Here is a 21563-nt window from a genome sequence, read left to right on the forward strand (position 1 = left end):
TAGAGACCTATACAGGTGAGCTTCTATTAAAAAAGGAATTTGGCTTTCCAGGTGGAAAAATATAGAAATAATCCCAATTTTCTAAATACCTAGATCATGTTCAATGGGGAGAGGGCTGTGTGCACACAGAGAGTGGGTTGATGCAAAAGTTTTAGTAGCATTCATTTGGGCTTCCTCACAAAATTTATTCAGGATTTTGCCCTACATAAGTAATATCACCATCCCAAACTCATGAGATAAAAATTATGCCCAACACTCCATGCTCCTACTTTCCCATAAGTGCCTACATATGAATATTACATACATCTTTCTATTTATGGTGTCTGCGTAAATTAATGATGTATCTTTCACATTGTTCGTGTGTGCGAAATACACGTTTTTACTGCTGAGGTAAACTTATCTTACTGCCCCACCTTCTTTCCTTTTCTGTTGTAAATATGGGTCTGCTCACAAATCTTATTTATAACTATAAATGTTGTGATTAATGGTCCAGACTCTTACATTTTTGTAGTTTTTTTCTTGTGTTTTACTTAAATATTAATCTAGTCAAAAAACAAGTTTGATAAGATTATTCCATTTGGAGAAATTCTGTCACTGCTATTATTGGGAAGGCTGTTTATTTCCATGCTTATCATAAAGTATATGGGAAGAGTATTGTTAAAGACAAACAGAATATTGGTGCTAAACTGGGAAATAGGACATAATTCTCTTGAAATTTCCCTGACAAAGTCTTGGCTAAATCTAAAAGTGCAACTGAAGAAGTCAGCCTTGACAAGGATTAGCTTTCTATTAAATAATGTTTCAATAAATGGATTTGGGTGGCATTTCCTTAATTTTTTTTCATAAGTTTATTGCCTCTGAAAAGATGTAGATAGTGACTTTTCTGTTACTCAAAGTTACTGTATAACAAGAAAAACCAAGCCAAATGATGTGTACCTCTTATAGGAATAAAGAGTCTTTAATCTCCTTTGGATAAAATGTAACAAATATTTACAAAAAGAGCAAGCGCAGTAAAAGTTGCTACAGTACTTGCAGTAATCTGTGAATATTTTTGGTAAATGCTGTAAATTCAATTCAGTGCTATTTGCCTGGCCACATTCATTGGGGTTGATCTTCATCGATCTAAATTGTGATATTATTTATCACAGCTATTCTGTTTATAGAAACTAATTTCATAATAAATTATCAGCATCAAGAGTTTTCTGCTTCAGGTTCCTATATTACTGATTTTTTTTAAACTAGATGTCTCCTCATTTTTTGTGTTTGAATAAACATAAAAATTATTCTTTTTTATATTTCTCATGGTTTCTGCATACACTTTACATTTATTTGCAGGATGTCTTTCTGCCAATCTGAGGAAAGACTTAGGCAAGACTTAATGTACTTCAGAAAAATCTTATCCTGTCTTATCAGTATTCTTTCAGTTTCTAAAACTCACTTTTCTCTTGCTTTAATCAGTGCTAAAATAGACTGATTAATGTGTTGCTTGTGGCATTGATCACCTCATGTCTTCTTACTGATTTACCAGCTTTTTTGTTATTAAGAATGCAGGTGCTATCCTCACCACCCCTGTATTCACATCCTAATCACTAAACTGCAATGTTTTTTTTTAAAAGTCATATGATACATCAAAAAATAGCTAGTACCAGGCTGGTTATTAATTTCCTTGTCAAATGCATGTGCTAACTTTATATGTGAAGTTGTAAAATCCTTCAGTATGATCTTACTAGAACAGGTGTAAGACCAATAAGCTTAGTTGTGGAAGTAAAGGTGAAACAAATTTGTGCTAGATACAATAATGTGGGTTTATTTCAACTTACATATAGCAGTAAACAAAGCTATTGAGCTAAGCCAGCAGGGCTTATCCTGTTTTTGAATTTAAGAGTTGAAGAATTTAATATCTTTCACTCATGAGAGAGAGACATCAAATCCTTCGGAGGTCATCTTGAATACCTTTGGGAATATAAGCAACGAGAAGAGACTCCATCTTTATTATTCACTTTGGAGGATGACACCAAGCAATTTGATCTCTGATGTATCCGACCAGGCCAACCTGTTAAAAAAAAGTATACTGGAAAGAAAATTGTTTCTCTTACAGTCTGTTCAACATTGAGGGTATCTTGCTAAATTAAGTTTTGGACCTAAAGGCATAGTTTCACCCATTTGCCTGTAACTAACTGCCTTCTTAATCCATGCTTTCATGTTAATACACATCTTACTTTTACTGTAAACAACTCAGTGCTGTGTTTTGAAGAGAGTTACAATCCAGTTACAATGAGACCGTGATGTAGTGACTCTTTAACAGGGCAACAATCTTAATATCTGTGGTAGGGGCCTGTGAATTGCGGAGAAACATCTCCAAGAATCTTGGGGGCTGGAGATCCTCATTGTCATCTGCTAGGCAAAGCTTAGGGAGAGCTTTGAGGAGTTTGCTCATGAGGAGTATAGACAGAGAGGGGCTGAGACAGTCTAAGAGCTAGCAAAACTCAGTGTTGCTGAGGCAGAAGGGAAACAGTGACTCACAGGTCTGGGTATCCTCAGCAGCTAGTTACAACACGATTCTTTTAATTTTATTTGTATTATAATAGTGCTTTGCTGATCCAACTGAGATAAGGCTCCATTGTGCTAGGCACTGTACACAGTAAAATAGTTCCTGTGTCAAAATAGCTTGCAAACTAAACAGACAAGGAAACAACAACATTGAAAGGTGATGTACCCAAGCTCATACAGCAGGTGAGCAGCAAAATCAAATAGTTCATTCACTGGACTATTCTATTTCCTGACTTGACTTCATGTAGCATATCACTGAGGGTATGTCTACACTACAAAGTTAGTTCGAACTAACGGATGTTAGTTCGAACTAACTTTCATAGGTGCTACACTAGCGCTCCGTTAGTTCGAATTTAATTCGAATTAACGGAGCGCTTAGTTCGAACTAGGTAATCCTCATTCCATGAGGATTAAGCCTAGTTCGAACTAGCTAGTTCGAATTAAGGGGTGTGTAGCCCCTTAATTAGAACTAGTGGAAGGCTAGCCCTCCCCAGGTTTCCCTGGTGGCCACTCTGGCCAACACCAGGGAAACTCTATTGCCCCCCTCCCGGCCCCGGACCCCTTAAAGGGGCAAGGGCTGGCTACGGTGCCCGTGCCAGGTGCAAGCCTGCCAGCACCCAGCCAGCAGACCCTGCACCTGGCACAGATCGAGCCACCCACCCGATGCCCCCCAGCTCTCCCCCTCTTCCCGGGACCAGACTGGCGGCTCCCAGGAGCTTGCCCGGGACCGCAAGAGGCGGGCACCTGCCTGGGCTAGTGCGGACATCGTGGACCTCGTCCACGATCTCTGCACTAGGCACAGGAAAGTGGCCGGCTTGGGCAGGAGAGCAGGTGTGCAAGGGAATCAAGGGGGTCCACTGAGACCCCCGACCCTGAGCTCTGAGCTTACTATGGCCGTCCTGGGTCAGACCAAAGGTCCATCTAGCCCCGTAGCCTGTCTGCCGACAGGCCAACCCTAGGGACCCTGGAGGGGATGGACCGAAGACAGTGACCAAGCCATTTGTCTCGTGCCATCCCTCTCCAGCCTTCCACAAACCTTGGGTAGGGACACCACTCCTACCCCCTGGCTAATACCACTCCATGGACCCAACCTCCATGACTTTATCTCACTTCCCTTTAAACTCTGTTCCAGTTCTAGCCTTCACAGCCTCCTGCAGCAAGGAGTTCCACAGGTTGACTCTTTGCTTTGTGAAGAAGAACTTTCTGTTACTAGTTTGAAGCCTGCTACCTATTCCTTTCCTTTGGTGTCCTCTAGTCCTTCTTTATGGGAACTAATGAAGAACTTTTCTGTATGCACCATCTCCACCCAACTCCTACTTTTAGAGACCTCTATCCTGTCCCCCCTCCGTCTCCTCTTTTCTAAGCTGAAAAGTCCCAGTCTCTTTAGCCTCTGTTCCCAACCCCTGATCATTTTGGTTGCCCTCCCCTCTCCCAGCCTCTCTCTTCCCCTCTTCCACCTCCTTTTCCCAGTCTCCCCCAGTTTTGTTCAATAAAGACAGATTCCATTTTGGAAGACACGTTATCTTTATTTTGTACATCAAGAAGAGGGGCTAGGGAAGGGTAAGTGGAAGGAGGTGAGGGAGGAATGGGGCACGAGCCCCCGATGGGAAGGACTGGGCTGGCTCTGCGGGCTTCTGGGGGTGGAAGCTCTCCTGCAGCCCCCCAATTGCCCCCTCTCCCCAGATGGCAGCCTGCGGCAAGTGCAGCTGGGCTGATGGCCGAGTGGTGTGATGTGCCCAGTGTGGGCACTCAGGGCACTCCAAGCCAGGACTGCTTTGCAAGCGGGGCACCCCGAGAACTGTCTGTCCATGGAGTGGTATTAGCCAGGGGGTAGGAGTGGTGTCCCTGCCCAAGGTTTGTGGAAGGCTGGAGAGGGATGGCACGAGACAAATGGCTTGGTCACTGTCTTCGGTCCATCCCCTCCAGGATCCCTAGGGTTGGCCACTGTCGGCAGACAGGCTACTGGGCTAGATGGACCTTTGGTCTGACCCAGGGTCGGGACCCTTTAAGCACAGCCCTCGGCTAGCCTGAGACAGCATCTCCATGCTCTAAGTCCTCCTCTGATGCTCTGCCGGCACTGCTTCCGGCCATACTTAACCCCGCAAAACGCTAATTCGAACTAGTTTTTAGTTCTAGATGCATTAGTTCAAATTAGCTTAGTTCGAATTAACTAATTCGAACTAAGTTAGTTCGAATTAGCGCTGTAGTGTAGACATACCCTGAGAGGTGTTGCATGGATAGGTCAAAGATAAGAACTCTCTTTAGATCATACCATATGAATCCTTTCTCCAATTTAATTTCTCTTTTCCTGGGTTCACATTCTCTGGGTACTTTTGTTTGTACACTGCTTTGGGGAAGGATGTTATATAAAGCTGCAGGATTTTCTTGGATAAACTAGTTGTTATAAATTATTAAATCTGTGGTAATCAGGTGTCAGATGTATCCATTCTATTGCTATTCTACAAGATTTATGTATATGTATCTCATTTTTGTCCTCTCTGCTGATTAAGAGAACCTCACAGCATTACTTTATGCAGCGTGGACAGTGTTTGGGCAGGAGATATGCTGCTGCTATGTACCCCATCTCCATTCTTCAAGCTTCTAGTGTATTTTGCACACAGGTAGAGGATGCAGCTGAATGGTGAAGATTCTCCAAGTCTCTCCCACTCTCAGAAGGAAGTGTTGAGAGCAAAGACTTCTCCAGACTTTCCAGGGACCAACTCCTTAGCCCAGAATTCTACAATGTTTAGCTGTAGTATTTAGACTGGACTATACTCCCAACCTTTATTTTGTGTTTGGAGAAGCTTTTAATTGTCTCTGAGTAGTATGTTATCTTTCTTGGAAGCATTAAGATCTCTCCATTTCCTGTGTTACTTAGTAGCCAAAGAGAAATATTACTCTTATTTCTTGAAATTATAATTAGCAGGTAGGCTTAATGCTAGATTGCGGTGATCACCTGAAGAAGTGGGTTGTGCCCTCGAAAGCTCATGATGCTATCTACATTTTTTTTTAGTCTCTAAGGTGCTGCAGGACCATTCATTGTTCAAAGCTCTAATCCTGGGGGGGGGGGGGAAGCTTATGCATATGCATGGTTATGCCCACTGACTTCAGAGAATTACTTCTGATTTAAAACAGAATTGAGATGAGAAAGGCTGCATGTGACTTCTAACTGGGCAGTGACTCTTTAAATAGATTGATATTAAATTAATATGTTTCTAAACAAAATAGCTGTATATAAAATGCCATGCTTTCATAAAGCTGTACCAGGAAAGTGTTCTCACAACCCATTAGAACTTTCAGTGCAAACTAAACAGATTAATGCTTTAGACACAATTTCCAACGCTGATGATAACCACCACTATTTCAAACTCTGCTTGTTTCTTAATGGCTTTTTTCTAATGGGGTAATGAAGAGATGGGGCAATTATGTATGTTTTTGACAATATTTTGTGTTACTTGCATATCCTTTGTGTTCTAACAGCAACTTTCTCCAAGGCTCAAGTAACAGAGTAATTTGCCTCACTGTTTTTTTTTTTTTAAGTAATTAACCTTCTGCACAAAGTACTGATTGCAAAAATCAAATCCAGAAATCCAGCCTAGATTCTTTGTACATCACACCTCACATGTTATAAATGTGTCTGGAGCAGAGAGCTGCAAATCTGTATTTCTATAGATCCATGTAATCCTATGCAAACATAGGCTATGTCTAGACTGCAAGCCTCTTTTGAAAGAGGCTCTTTCGAAAGATACTTTCGAAAGAGGCTCTTTCGAAAGAGAGCGTCTAGACTGCATGTTGAACTTTCGAAAAAGCGGCTTGCTTTTTCGAAAGAAAGCATCCAGTGAGTCTGGATGCTCTCTTTCGAAGAAGCCCTATTTACATTGAAGAACGCCTTCTTTCGAAAGAGGAACTTTCGAAAGAAGGCGTTCTTCCTCGTGAAATGAGGTTTACCGCCATCGAAAGAAAAGCCGCGTTCTTTCGATTTAATTTCGAAAGAACGCGGCTGCAGTCTAGACGCAGGTGAGGTTTTTTCGAAAAAAGGCTACTTTTTTCGAAAAAAACCCTGAGTCTGGACACAGCCATAGTGGCATAGTGCTTCAGTGATGTAAAAATGTAGCTGCTAAAGTTACTTTAGCTAACTCATTGAAGTCAATTTACACTAGCTGAAGTTCTGTCCCCTGTTTGTGTTGTCTTATTTTACAGAAAGATGAAAGCACACCAACTTTCACTACACATTCAAATAAATTGTGTTTTAAGGGGTCATGACCCCAAACTGGGTCACCAAAATGTGTTAATGTCATATGGGTTCAGTGATCCCTCTCATTTTTCCCCCTTCCCAAGTTGAACAAATTTTATATGTACCAATATGGAGGTAATATGTGACACATCACCTCCATATTGGAGCACATAACAAAATTCGTGCAGCAGGGCTGGGGCCACGGGGTTCTGAGTGTGGGAGGGACTCAGGCCTGGGGCAAAGGGTTGGAGTGCAAGGATGTGAGGGCTCTGGCTTCAGGTTTGGCTCTGGAATGTGGTTGGGGATGAAAGGTTCAGGGCAGGGACAGAGGTTTGGAATGCAGGGGTGTGATGGCTCCAGATAGGGGTGTGAGTCCTAGGGCTGAGTCAAGAGGTTTGGGGTGAAGGAGGGTGCTCTGGTACTACTGCATGGACTCACTCTCCTTGTAGCAGAACCTGGGCTGGAAGGGACAGGCACCTCTCCTTGCTTGGCAGCTCCAGGCTGGGGCTGTGGAATATGTGCCCCTCCCTCAGCTCTTCAGGTTCTACCAGGCGATGGGTTGGTGCTGGGCCCTTGCCACAACAGGGGCCCTGGAGGCAGCTGTGGGAGAGGCAGCCCTCTGCTGATTATGGCAGGTCCCCGGGCAGAATCCTTGAGCACCTGCACTGAGCTAACTAGAAAACTCAGCAGCTATGCAGTTTATAGAGAAATTAGCATTTGAGGCCTGGTATGGGGGTAGGAAGGATCAGGTCATGCCTCCGCAGATCAGGAGGAAGGCCTTGAATAGAGGCGGCAGAGCCTGTGCTGCAATGATTCCATGGTGGCTCTGTCCTCCTGGGCTCGGCTTCCAATTCCAGGTGTTGTGCTGCAAGGGGTTGCATTGCTACTTGAGCGTGGCCCAGCCATCCCTCCTTCATGAGGTCACAACACACAGAGCAAGGAACCCTGCCACCACTATGGTGTGCATGACATATTTAGTATATTAACGTGTACAATGTAGGCAAGAAATATTTAGTAAAACTGATATTTTTTGTGCAAAATCTTTTTACTGGGTCACAACAGGCCATTCAAGTTTACAAATGGGTTCTGACTCCAACAGCAATTGAGTCTCACTGGAGTAATATTCTCTTCCAATAATCCAGTTTTACAAACTCTGCAAACTCATAAATTAGAGTGGTTACAGACCACTTAAATACCAAGGGACTTGTCATTCCCTCAACAAAGAAAGCAGGTGACGATCACTTAAGTTAGAGACATACACTTGTTAAACATGAGTAACAGCTAGAGTCAAAATAATAAGCTTGAAAGAAAGCTGCACTATCTCAAACTTTGAGGCTGTTTAGATCTGAATTTTGATTTATGCTCATCCATCCTAGTATAAGAACTTTGGTTGGTAAGACACTTACCAGCTGGAGGTTTTAAAGAGGAAACCCTTTAAATTATGGGGTGAACTTCTGACTCCTTTGAAGTCAATGTGGATTTTATCAATGATTTTCCAGAGGTAGGATTTCACTACTGATTGGCTAGCAGTTCAAGGCAATGATTTATAAACACATACTTGGTCCTTCCAAACCAATTGGGAAAAATACATGCAAATGCTATACTATGTTTTTCAACTAGAATAAATTACTATTTATTGCACTATGGAGCTGGGCTAATGGAGATGACACAATATTGGCATACCCTAGCAGTAGCAGTAGTTATTTTAGATATAAAATGCTGACTGCATATAGTTGTGGGGGAGAGTTACTTTTAGTGTTAAATATGTTTTCTAACAATCCCGGGGAATTCTTTGTTTTTATTTTTTTCTCCCCAACAGCTCCTTTGTTCACTGGGTTTGAAAAGTAATAATGGGTATCTTGTCCTTGTGATTTAACAATTTCTTTTCTTTGCCTACCATATTTGCATTCAAAGCACAAGAACTGTTCTATTTCCCAAGCCATGGTTTTGCCTATCCCATGAGAACTAGGAGCAAAATGTTCAACTTTAATTTTAAGTGCTTTTCTTATTAGATAGGACCCTGAATCTGTAAAGCAGCTATAAATATTACATAACCGTAATGCACTTGTTTTCAAGGTGCAGCTATGCAAATTTTGGAGGAAGAGTCCTTGAGTTCTGTATTTAGTGATTTGTCCACTATCTTAGTAATACAGTAAAAAGGGAGTTAAAATATGACTCAAGCATTTCAGTTCAGCAAAGTAAGGAACGAGTATTTCACTTTGTACCTTGTTTTTCTGCTGTTTTAATCACAAGGATTGGAGCCAATACCAGATCGTTCTGATACTGTACTTTCACCACTACTTTGATGTGCAATGAGCCAAAGTAATTGAAAACATCAGACTCCACAAGTCCAGCTGTCAGCAAAGTGACAAGTTGCATTAATCTTTCTCTTGAAGACAAAGGGCCATTTAGGTTTTATTTTCTTCATAATTCCAGTTTTAGACTTATTTCATTTTTCCTGCATGTATGTCACCTATGGGGTTCCTACCTCTGAAGCAACATTTATTAGAGTGAAGTACAGGTGGACATAGGGTAGATATACATATCTGTGGGCGAACTTTTCTAACATGGCCACAGGCTTTGATGGCCATCAGTACCTACCTTGTGACATCTGTGGCCTGATTTTTTTTTTATTGAGAACTGCAGTAATGAGGAGTACAGATAATAAGCATAACTAGAAATCCTATCTAAAGTTGACCTCTCCAAAATCAAGGTAACCAAAATCTGTGGCCTCTTAAACACTTGTCCATGATGCTTGTTATAGTAAATCATATAGTAGGTTAATGGATTCTGGTGAAAATTGTTTGAAATTTAGATTTGTATACCAACATAGGTGTAATTCAATTGTCTGAGCATCATGAAATGTTTTCTTGTCCTCTTTAGATGTACATAAAATTGGTTGAAAAGATTACTCTTTGGTTATGATGTATTACTAACAACAAACAGTACAAGAAAAGTTTTTTAAAGTGTATATTAAAATCACTTCATTGTGCCAGACTAGAAACCCTTTGCTAGTGTTTCTGAGCAGTCACGTTTGCTCCATTGGGATTGCTTGTGTGAACAATTGCTCACCCATAGGATTAAGAGATGCCTAGTCTGGTTCTAAGGGTATGTCTAGACTACAGGGTTTTGTGGACAAAAGTGGACTTTTGTTGACAAAACTATACCTGCATCTACACTACCGCTGAGTTCTGTTGACATAATGTCGACAGACCTCAGCAGTTTTGTCAACAGCGGTAAACCTCATTCTACGAGGAATAACGTCTTTTGTCGACAGAGTTCTGTTGACAGAAGACATTATTGTATCTACACTATCCTTTGCGTCTACACTTTCATGTCGACAAAGCAGTTTGCTTTGTCGACAGAACTGGATGTAGTTTAGATGTTCTGTCGACAGAAGCTTTGTTGATAGTATCTGTCAACAAAGCCTCTGTCGACAAAAGCCTGTAGTCTAGACATACCCTAATATGAGAAGGGAGCTCAATAGTTGTAGACCCTCATGCTTCTCCAGCAAGGTAAACTGGGTAATATCAAGACCCAAATTTCAATCTCTGAAAACACTGGGAATTTACAAAGTCTGTATCAGCCAAAATAAGAACTAATCATACTATTACTTTAGCCCTGGTCTACACAAGGGATTTATTTTGAAATGACCCCTCTTATTTTGAAATAACAAGTGAAGCATCCACTCTACCAAGTCCATTATTTCAAATAATGGGCTGGTTACTTTGAAATCTGTAATCTTGTTTTCCTCAGGGAATAACTTCTTTTTCAAAAGAGTTATTTCAAAATAATTTCCTTGTGTGGACATGCCCTTAGTGGGCTAAATTTTTTCACATTTGTTCATAAAGCAGAAACTTATTTTCACTCCCACAAATCCTTCTAACTTATGAAATACAAAGCATCTTTACACTAGTTGTAAGGATTCAATTGTTCAATGTACTTGGAGCATGATATGAATGACCCTTCAACTACATGAGAGACTGACTCAACTTCTAGTTCCTTGAAGTGAACTTGTGTTTGCAGAGTACAGTGACCTGTGAAATATTTTGATGACTGATTCCATAAGGCTGAATGTCACTGAATATTATTCAAAACTAATTATTCTGTGGGCTATTTAAACAAATTAAAGCGATAAATCATTTCATTTCAATTACTGTTAAATGAGGTGTTTGCAAAAGTAGCTTAGATTTTTTTGTAACTGAAAGGCATATTGAAGAAAGTGGTTTTTCATTAACCATCAATGAAAAATAAACTTGCTTATAGAGAGCCTTGTAGCTATATTTTTGTATTAAGACTAGATTGTGGGTGAACTGGGAAGGAAGGTCCTAAGGAAGTGTCAGCCATTGGTCTGTTCTGTGTCTGCTCCAGACCATCTAGAAGAGTTGGCTGGTTGTGGAAGGAGGAAGCTAGATGAAATGTATTATGAGAATGAGCAGGTGCTCATTGTGCTTGTTCTTCCTGCAGCATGTTCCTTTCTGGAGTTCCCTCTGGGGCACCAGTTTAGTACAACATTTTACTCAGTGCTCTGTGGGCAAATATTTAAGATATCCTAAATTCATATTCTTAAATATTGCAGAGATTTTGCAACAATGTTAAATTGCCATGATGTTTCTCAAAGCATATATTTGTGCCAAAGAACATAGATTCTAATTTTCATTATGGATGGTCTTGCATCTTCACTAATCAGATAAATAGCTATAGGGTAGCATGGCCGCCCACACCAACCTGTCAATTTCTAACAATTCTTTGAAAAAGCCAGAATAGAGAAGAAATGTATAGTAACTATAAGCTTGCTCTTGGACTATTGAAGTCAATAGAAGTTTCGTCACTGACTTGAGTGAGAGAATCGAGCAGTTAGTTGTAAACAGCATTAAAAAATGACAGTTTTATCTAAGATAGATAAAGGTTTCCTCAATGGTTTCCTCAGTCCCCATTAGTAATTCCTTTGAAAACTACAGATACAGAGCTAGTAAGCAATTTAAGATTTACAGTTACTCCGAGCAAACTGGGAGTTTTAAAGTATCACCACCTTACTATACTTGTAATTGCTATGAGTAACCTAGGGTACGTCTAGACTACATGCCTCTGGCGACAGAGATTAGGCTACCTGGTATAGGAAAATGAAGTGGTGATTTAAATAATCACCGCTTCATTTAAATTTAAATGGCTGCCGCGTTGAGCCGATTGGCTGTTTGTCAGCTCAGCATGGTAGTCTGGACACTCCATGGTCGACATCAGAGGCATTTGTTGACCTCCAAGGTATGCCTCCTGGGATGAGGTTTACCTGGGAGGTCGACAGATGCCTTTGATGTCGACCGCAGAGCGTCCAGACTACCGCGCTGAGCCGACAAACAGCTGATCGGCTCAACGCAGCAGCCATTTAAATTTAAATGAAGCGGCGATTATTTAAAGCACCGCTTCATTTTCCTAGGCTGGGTAGCCTAATCTACATGCCTCTGTCGCCAGAGGCATGTAGTCTAGATGTACCCCTAGTATATTAAGGGTGGTGGTTTTCTCTGGCAACATTGACTTAGTAACCATCACTCCAGATAACTTTTCTGTGTAATTATCTGACAAGGTGTTTTGGCAGTTATGGTGATCAGAGAGACAGATTCCCTTTTATTTCCTTTTAACAATCAAGGTTTTATTCAGCAAGTGTTGGCAGAGAGACCTGATCCCGCTCTTTGGCTGCCTAACTGCTCCATATGGTGCCTAGATTTTGTCTGGTGGCTATGCAAATAATATTTGGTTGTTACCATCCTTATGTTAGTTTTTCAAATCCTGCCCTGCAGCATGCCACTAGTGTTGGTCTTATTTAGTTTAAATACACTGAATAGCTTATTAAAATAGACACTATACTCTCTGAGACCATATCACCACCTACACTGATTTAACTGACACAGGGCCAAATGCTTACCTGAAATAATCTGGGCTAGGCCCATTTCACAATGGGATGGAGCTATCTGAATGATAAAGGATTCAGATATAATGATGTGTACAGTATAAGAACCAGAATAGAATTAGTGGAGAGTATTAAAAAAATAAGTCTTGCTTACTTGCTCAGAATTTTACATATAATTCAAGATCACTATTTCAGATGTCTTAAACACTTCAGAGGGACAGCCGAGTTAGTCTTTAGCAGGAAAAACTTTAAAAAACAACAAATAGTCTAGTAGTACCTTAAAGACTAACAAAACATGTAGACGATATCTTGAGCTTTTGTGGGTGCAATCCACTTCTTCAGATGACTGGAATATTAGAAGTCTAGATCCAAGAATAAATTTGCATTGCTGGTGCATATCTCCAAACACAAAAAGAAAGCTTGAGAGTATAGTCCAGTCTAAATACTACAGCTTAACATTGAAGAATTCTGGGCTAAGGAGTTGGTCCCTGGAAAGTCTGGAGAAGACTTTGCTCTCAGCACTTCCTTCTGTGGGTGGGAGAAACTTGGAGAATCTTCACCATTCAGCTGCATCCTCTGTCTGTGTGCACAATACATTAGAAGCTTGAGGAATGGAGATGGGTTACATATAACCAGCTCCTTCATAAGGCTCCATTGTGCTAGGCACTGTACAAAGTAAAAGAGTTCCTATGCCAAAATAGCTTGCAAACTAAACAGACAGGGAAATAAATTTATTCTTGGATCTGAACTTCTAATACTCTAGTCATCTGAAGAAGTGCATTGCACCCACGAAAGCTCATGATACCATCTACATGTTTTGTTAATCTTTAACGTGCTACTAGACTATTTGTTGATTTTCAAGTCTTAAACACTGTTACTCACTTACGTTTCTCTGTTAGGGTACATCTAGACTACAGGCTTTTGTCGACAGAAGTTTTGTCGACAGATACTGTTGACAAAGCTTCTGTCGACAAAGAGCGTCTAGACTACATCTAGTTCTGTCGACAAAGCAAGCCGCTTTGTCAACATGACAGTGTAGATGCGAAGGACAGTGTAGATGCAATAATGCCTTCTGTCAACAGAACTCTGTCAATAAAAGGTGTTATTCCTCGTAGAATGAGGTTTACAGCCGTCGACAAAACTGCTGAGTTCAGTCGACGTTATGTTGACAGAACTCAGCGGCAGTGTAGTCGCAGGTATAGTTTTGTCGACAAAAGTCCACTTTTGTCGACAAAACCCTGTAGTCTAGACACACCCTTAGTGTATGTCCCTTTAACCACATGAACCAACTTACTAATTTAAATTTTACATGCAGTCTTGTTGTAGCCATGTTGATCCCAAGATATTAGAGAGACCAGGTGACTGAGGTAATATCTCTCTTAATGGACCAACTTTTGTTGGTGTTAGAGACAAACTCTGGAGCTTACACAGAGCTCTTCTTTAGATCTGAGAGATATACTCATGGTCTCAGATAAATAAGGCATACAAAAATTGAGCATAAATAGTTAATAGAACCATTCAAGACAAAGCGACCCATTATCACCTCTCCAAGCATGGGAAGAGAGAACCTGGACGGTGGGGTTTAAGTGGATAATCAGCTACACATCTGCTGTTTCTATTCAGTCCATATTTTTAGTATCTAGCATTGTTAAGAATTTAAACTCCCAAGCTTATCTTTTGAAGGTGTTTGTGTTTCCTTTGAACATGAGGACTAAAGGGTCAAATAGAGTGATCACGCTTCAATGCAGAAATAAATCCCCTTCTGAATGCACACCTCTGTCTGTCACCACATTGGAACCCATATGTGGTGTCATCAAAGAGTTAGGACTTATATAGAAACACATCCTGAAAAAAATCTTTCTTGGACCCTCTCTCCAAGCTCATCAAAAGCTAACTTCCCATGGATCAGGACTCACCAACTCAGAGGTATCTGACACTGCTAGAACAACAGATGCAAAATCTGAAAACATCTTTCCTTTGCTGTTATGATCAATCCCCCCACAAGTCACTTTTTCACTGATGTACCTGCACTAAATTCCCTAATGATAACTATCTGGGGGTAACCAGACAATCAGTACATTTGAAACTTAATTCAAGGTGTTTGTCTTTCATCATTTTTCTATCACCTGTGAGTGAACACTTTTCTCAAAGTGATATCTCTATCTGGCTCTTCATCCTTAAAGGAAACTGCAAAATATTTTCACAAAATGTGCCTGGAAGTTTAATTGTATAACTGTGATAGATACTAAAAACTATGGACTGAACAATGACAATGGATGTATGTCTTATTGCATCAATCTGTAGCCCACTTACCGCACTCTCCCCTATACAAGGTGAAGTGACGTATTAACAACTCTCAAATTCATTAAAGGGGGTGGGGAGAGAAGAGCATTGAATGGGGAAGTGGGGTTTTAGGGGGAGGGTGTAGAGAGAAGTATGCTGGGATCAGGGCTTCTGGAGGAGGGGGAAGAGGCAGCATGGGGCCACGTTCAGGCTCTAGTTCTCTCTCTACACACACACACACACACACACACACACACACACACACACACACACACACACACACACACAAAATTAAGATGCTTCTGCTGCTCCTGGTTAGAAAAACTTGTAGATGACATATTTGATTGTCTGGATTAATCTTGTTCTGGTGCTTTTCACTGTGGGCTATTATAACAGCATAATTTTCATTTTAAATGATTTTTAAATCAGCTGTTGATAATGGAAGATTTTCCTAATGCATGTGCAGAAAAAGATTAAGGTTACCTTGGGAACTTCTGCTTTGAATTTGCTACCTTATATAGTTTTAAAAATAAGAAGTTTAATTACATTTTAATATTTGATCATTTCATGGATATGTTCTGAGATGTAGCATGAGAAATGTTATGACAAGATGTTGGTTAATTGTGATTTTTTTATATCTGCATACATAGCAAATGCTGACCATGTTTTAATACTCCAAGACAAGAGTGATCATAGCACTCATTAACATCTCAGGAATTGCTTGAACAGTAATGTGAAGAAAAAATCAAAGTGACCAACAGGTCAGTTAGGCCAATGCATTGTTACTTTCTGGACAGAGATTTTCTTTGTAAAGGCAAATAGGTGACAATACAAATAAGTATATTGATCTTCATATGAATCCAGGAAGATAACCGTAGCTATATTTAGACAAGCCAAATTAGTATCTTAATTTCATTAATTTCAATATACTATTTATCAAGTGTCTTGTAATTATTTAAAAATGAAAACCAATACATCCTGTTCCTGTCAGCTACTTCCTGGAGGATATCCCCACATCTATGCAAAGAGGCATTGCCTTCAGTGATGTTTTGCACAGATACAGAAGAATACATCTTACAGGATCCATGACAGGTTTGTAATCATATTTTTGCTATATTGCAAATAGCTTTTATATTTGCTGATAATCACAATACAAGGTACAGTTTCAAAATGATATGAATGTTAACCACATAGTATGCACTGCTATCAAACATAACTGAAAACAGCATATTAATTATACATATTCTTGGTGACAAACTAGAGTTGATTTGGAATTTTTTGACCTTTTTTGGCTGAAAAGTGTAGATTTGTCAAGAACTAACCTTTCTGCTAGAAAAGGTCAGTGACAACTAACTTTTTAACTAAAAAAAATTATGAGCAATTCAAAACTGTCTGTTTTGCTTTGACATTTTCTAACTCTGGTTTTCTCCTTTTGTATGATTTTTTTTAATTTAAGCTAAGAACAGTTCAAACATATACAGTCAAAATCCAAAACAAATTTCAGAATTATTTAAATGTTTTGATGGATCTGTGACATATAGAAATTTCCTGAAATAACTTTGAAAAATCGTAATGAATTAAATTTAAATATCTTTGGATGTCACTGTATTACATGAAAAGATTTTGTATCATTGTGAGGCCTAGATGATTACAGGACCATTGAACAATATTGCTGACAGGAATGATCTTTTGGAACAATGTATAATGTGAATTACTAGGAAATATAAAATTCCTCCAACCTTTGCTTATGCTTATCCCTCTCTTTTGAAACTATGTCCTAAGGAAGGGACCATTGTCTATTCCCAGGACCTGAAGATCAAAGGCACAAGCAATATAAAGAACCAGATTGATCTGTCCAGTCTGCTTGTCTATTCTGCTGATGCTATTATGAACTTATTTAGAACCACAGGAAAAACTCTTTGGTGAGTTTGAATGACTGATTCAGGAGATACCTCTTGGTGGGATTGGAGGAGTGGAGTTCTGACAAACTTGTTAGTATGTATGTACATCCTTTTGTTTTATGTTTTCTCTGTAATTTTTTAATTTAAACAATTTATCTTTAAGGAGGAGCTCTGTGGTAACACATATATATGGGCAACTACCTGGTCATAGTCTTCCAAGAGAAAACAAATTGCAGACACTGGTGTTTTAAGATGTCTGGCTTGCTAGACATATTATAGTGTGGTTGGGGAACTACAGTTGGGAAAACCCTCAAGGAGAAAGAGGGATGCAGAAGAAAGGTGACTACTAGGAACAGGAACCCCTGCTTGACCACAAGGGGAAATAGAAGTCCTAAATATGCACTAGGGGAAGTTCTATGGCTTGTGTTCTTGTGGTCAGATTGGATCACAGTGGCCCCTTCTGGACTTGTAGTCAATGTACCTATGAGTTATCCTGAGCTGTGACAGAACCCAAACTGAAATTCAGGAAGTTAGTTTTTATTTTTATTATTTATTTATTTACATTTAATCACAATTGGAGGTGGGGATCTTTTTTTTTCAAAATCTGAAAAATAAAATAAATTGTGCAACAGGTATCTTTTTCTTGCCAGATCTAAAGCAAACCATTTTTAACGGTATTATGTGAAAAGAATATGAATGTCTAACAGCACAATAACTTGTTGTCACCCTCATTCTGGGAGAGGTGAGTGGTCCAGACATGGGATGATTCCTTGGTTGAGGCTATTAGTTAGATATAAACTATGGCTATGTCTACACTGCAGGCTTCTTGCGCAAGAACTCTTTTGTGGAAGAGTTCTTGTGGAAAAGGTCTTCCACAACAGCATTTCTACACTGCCATGTGCTATTGCGCAAGAGATGTACTTTTGCGCAAGAGCATCCATGGCAGTGTGAATGCTCTCTGGCGCAAGAAAGCTCTGATGGCCATTTTAGCCATATGGGTTTCTTGCACAAGTATCTACACTGCCTTCTTGTGGAAGAGCTCTTGCACAAAAGGGCTTATTCCTCATGGGGAGAGGAAAAACTCTTCCAGAAAAAGCCCTGTTTTCTGACGCTGTACTGTAAATTTACTTGCGCAAGACTTCCTGTGCAGTGTAGATTCTCTTCAAGTTTTTGCACAAGAACACCTGTTCTTGTGCAAAAAGCCTGCAGTGTAGACATAGCCTATGAGTTCAAGTCGATCTAAGCTATGCAATTTGAGTTACGTTAGTAACATAACTCAAGTCAATGTAGCTTAGGTCTACTAACTGTGGGCTCCACATTGTGCTGAGTGAAACTCTCCCATTGACTCCCCATACTCATCTCATTCAGATGGACTACCAAAGTGTATGTCTGAACAATTGGGAGTTGATTTAGAAGGTCTGTATTAGACTTGCTAAACTGATGCCTGGTGGATCGATTTTAGCAGCATCAATCCCAGCTGTAGTGAAACAAGCTCTGAGATAGAAGAAGGATAACTTGATCATTGCCTATTCTCTTTATTCCATCTGAATCATCTGACATTGGCCACTGCCAGAAGAAAGGATGCTATGCTAGATGGACCATAGGTCTGATCCAGTATGACCATTTTTATGTTCTTAAACTCTCTGAGTCATAGTCATTTTATTTTCATTTGGAATCTGGCCCCGTGACTTTGGCCTGTAGGCACTACGATAATACAAATTTCTAATAATTATTAGCAGTTAATGCATTCTGGTGGCTAAAAGCTGTGTGCTGGAGTGGTGGTTGTTTTAGGTTGGGTTTAATGAAGCTGCAGCCTGATATGTTCAATCCATTCGTGTTCTGTGTGTTTTATTATGTACGTAAGTGTGAAAATAGTTCTTATCCAACAGGTTTAAACTTAATTTATTCAGACCTATCTAAAATACTTACATGGTACACCACTTTAGTATTTGTGCCCCTTTTAATATCTTTAATGTATTTATCTGCATAATAGGCGTGTGAGGTTGAAATACTATCCCACTTTAAAATTGGGGAGTTGAGGTACATAGAGACTAAGTGACCTGCATGTACACATTCAGATAAACATCTGATTATCAGACCATGGGCTCAGTTTTACATATGATTCAGGCAAAAGAGCAACTGAGTATAGTGAGAATTTAATCTAAATATGAAAACAGGTTTTAATTGTTTACATTATTATTTAGTAAACCTCACCAGTTTTATGAGACTTACAGTAAAAAAAGTCCTAACCCCAAAGATATATAAAAAAAAGTCAAATCTTCTAGGTGTATTTAATTTGACAGACAAAGAAAGTGAAATATATTCCAGCTTGATATATAGAAATGTATATAAGAAGAAATTTATAGAAAGGTATGTCAAAGTGGATCAATCAGGTATATTAAGTTTCTCTTAGTCATTCAGATGGGAATGTGTTCTATTGCAAGAAGTATTCAAAATATGAAGTAGTAGGATGAGGACAAAAAAGCTAGTCTTATGATTTCTTATCTCTTCTGTCATGTCAATATTCACAGATGTGACATCCTGTTTAAAGGAATTTTCATTCTTCTATGAATGTGCAGGTATGATACAAGTGTGTAAGTGATATGACCATGTCACTTTATTAGAGACCAGAGATATTCCAGGGATTGAAAAATATGGATATCTCTTTGGGAATCTTTATGAAAGTAGCCATCCAAATGTCAGTTTAGGTATTTAACAGCTTTTATGGCTGTAATCGGCAGTAGACCATGTTACAAGTAATAAACATGTGCTGAACTCCATAAACAGAAATTGCAACAAAATGTTAACAACCACTTTGTTCACATGATTTCTCCAGCTACATAAAGAGCTGGAGAGGCTATAATAAAACAGATGTTATCTTATTTAAGGTGCAAATGAATAAACAATTGAACTTCAACCAGCTAGGTCAGTTGGATCCTGTAATTTTGGTATGTTATTCTTTGGCATCACATAAAGCATAGCTGTCTGTCTTCAAAGTAGATCAAGCTAGCTCTGTCATTATTGTATGGGTATCCATCTGAATATTTTAAAACTGTTTCAATAACAATTCACAGCTTCAGTGGTTCAGTTAAACTAGGGTTTGTCTATATTAAGGAATTATTTCGAAATAACAAGGCGAGTGTCCACACTACCAAGTCTGTTATGTTGAAATAATGATTTTGTTATTTCAAAATAATATCTCTGCTTGTGAAGAGGAATAAGCTTATTTTGAAATAGTTATTTCAGGAATTATTATTTCAAAATACCTTATTTCAAAATAACCTAGGGGTATGTCTACACTACCCCGCTACTTCGAACTAGCCGCGCGGCACGGGGTTCGAACGAGCGGGGATTTAAAAATGGCGGCGCCCCGCTTATGCAAATGAAACCCGGGAAATTCAAATCCCGGGCTTCATTTGCAAGTGCGGTATGCCTACATTACCCTGCTAGTTCGAACTAGCGGGGTAGTGTAGACATACTCTAGTAGTGTAGACATTGCCCTAGTATTTAAGAATTAAAATTAACATTTATAGTTAATGACAATATTTGTACTTGTTCATTAAGAATGTTACATAGATTATATTATAGAACTCTTAGAATACATCTACACTGCAATGCTATTTCGGGATACTAGAGTACCCCGAAATAGCTAACCCATGTCTTCACAGCAAGCCTGTTATTTCAGGTTTGCTATTCTAATGTCCCTGTAAAACTTATTCTACAAGGAGTAAGGGACTTGTTGGAATAGCTCTTTATTTCAAAATTTGCCAAATGACAAAATAAGCTATTTTGAAATAGCATTGAAATAAGCTATGCAATTTGCATAGCTCAAATTGCGTATCTTATTTTGAGTTACAGTGCTGCGTAGATTCACCTTTAGTTTCTTCAGTTCCTTCTCCAAAGAAAGTAAATTCCTTCACTGCAGATGGCTCACAGGAAAATAATGGTAAGACAACTAGACAAAGTTAATATCCCCTTGTAAGTACAACACAAGAGTGCAAAGATGTGAGAAGTTTCCCAAGAATAATTAGTACCCAGTAAGTCATATCTCTTAGTATTGTAAGGAATGAATAAATATGTTGATGGATGGGAACAACTAGCAAGGTGCTCATACTGAGGATGATAGTCAATTTGGAGCTCATTTCTTTTACTAGTGATCTTCAAGGCACATGCCAACATTAACCTGTTTCCCCAGCCCTCCTCCTGAGGACTGGAGGAAACCAAATGAAGAAAAATGGGAAGGGTATGGAGGTATTAGAAATAATGGAAGTTGAGATATCAAGGATAAATCTTTTTATTGAACTGCAATAATCTGCAAAAGAAGTCTGGGAGTAGTTGAGGGGATATAATAATAGTATTTGTGGTCCTGTGACCAACTGAACTGACTTTTTTGATACAGTGCACAGGGTACTGGATGGGCATATTATAAAGTGTTTATAAAATTAAATACAGCATTGAGGGGTTTTGAGTTTACAAATAGAAATGGTGTCTAGAAAAGGCATAAATATGCATTTTAAGTTTATCATCAACTCTTTCATAAAAAATGTTATTGCTTTTATATTACCTGTCAGAGGCTTTCTTTCTATCTGTCTACTGTATGAATAATATATCTGTCACTGAAGTATCTAGTTGTTGCTATCTAGGTCTCTTTTCCAAATTATTCTTTTACTTACCTTATCATTAATTCAAC

The 21563-nt window shown here is 39.3% G+C and overlaps 1 long non-coding RNA gene across 1 annotated transcript in view; it reads left to right on the forward strand.

Annotated features, from left to right (window-relative positions):
- LOC142829860 (uncharacterized) overlaps positions 1–21563 on the forward strand; it is a 42687-nt gene that overhangs the window by 544 nt on the left and 20580 nt on the right. The gene's annotated exons all lie outside the window — the stretch shown is intronic.

The sequence above is a fragment of the Pelodiscus sinensis genome, chromosome 6 (genome assembly GCF_052426305.1).
Source record: "Pelodiscus sinensis isolate ZL-2025 chromosome 6, ASM5242630v1, whole genome shotgun sequence".
In the NCBI taxonomy this organism is placed as follows: domain Eukaryota; kingdom Metazoa; phylum Chordata; order Testudines; family Trionychidae; genus Pelodiscus; species Pelodiscus sinensis.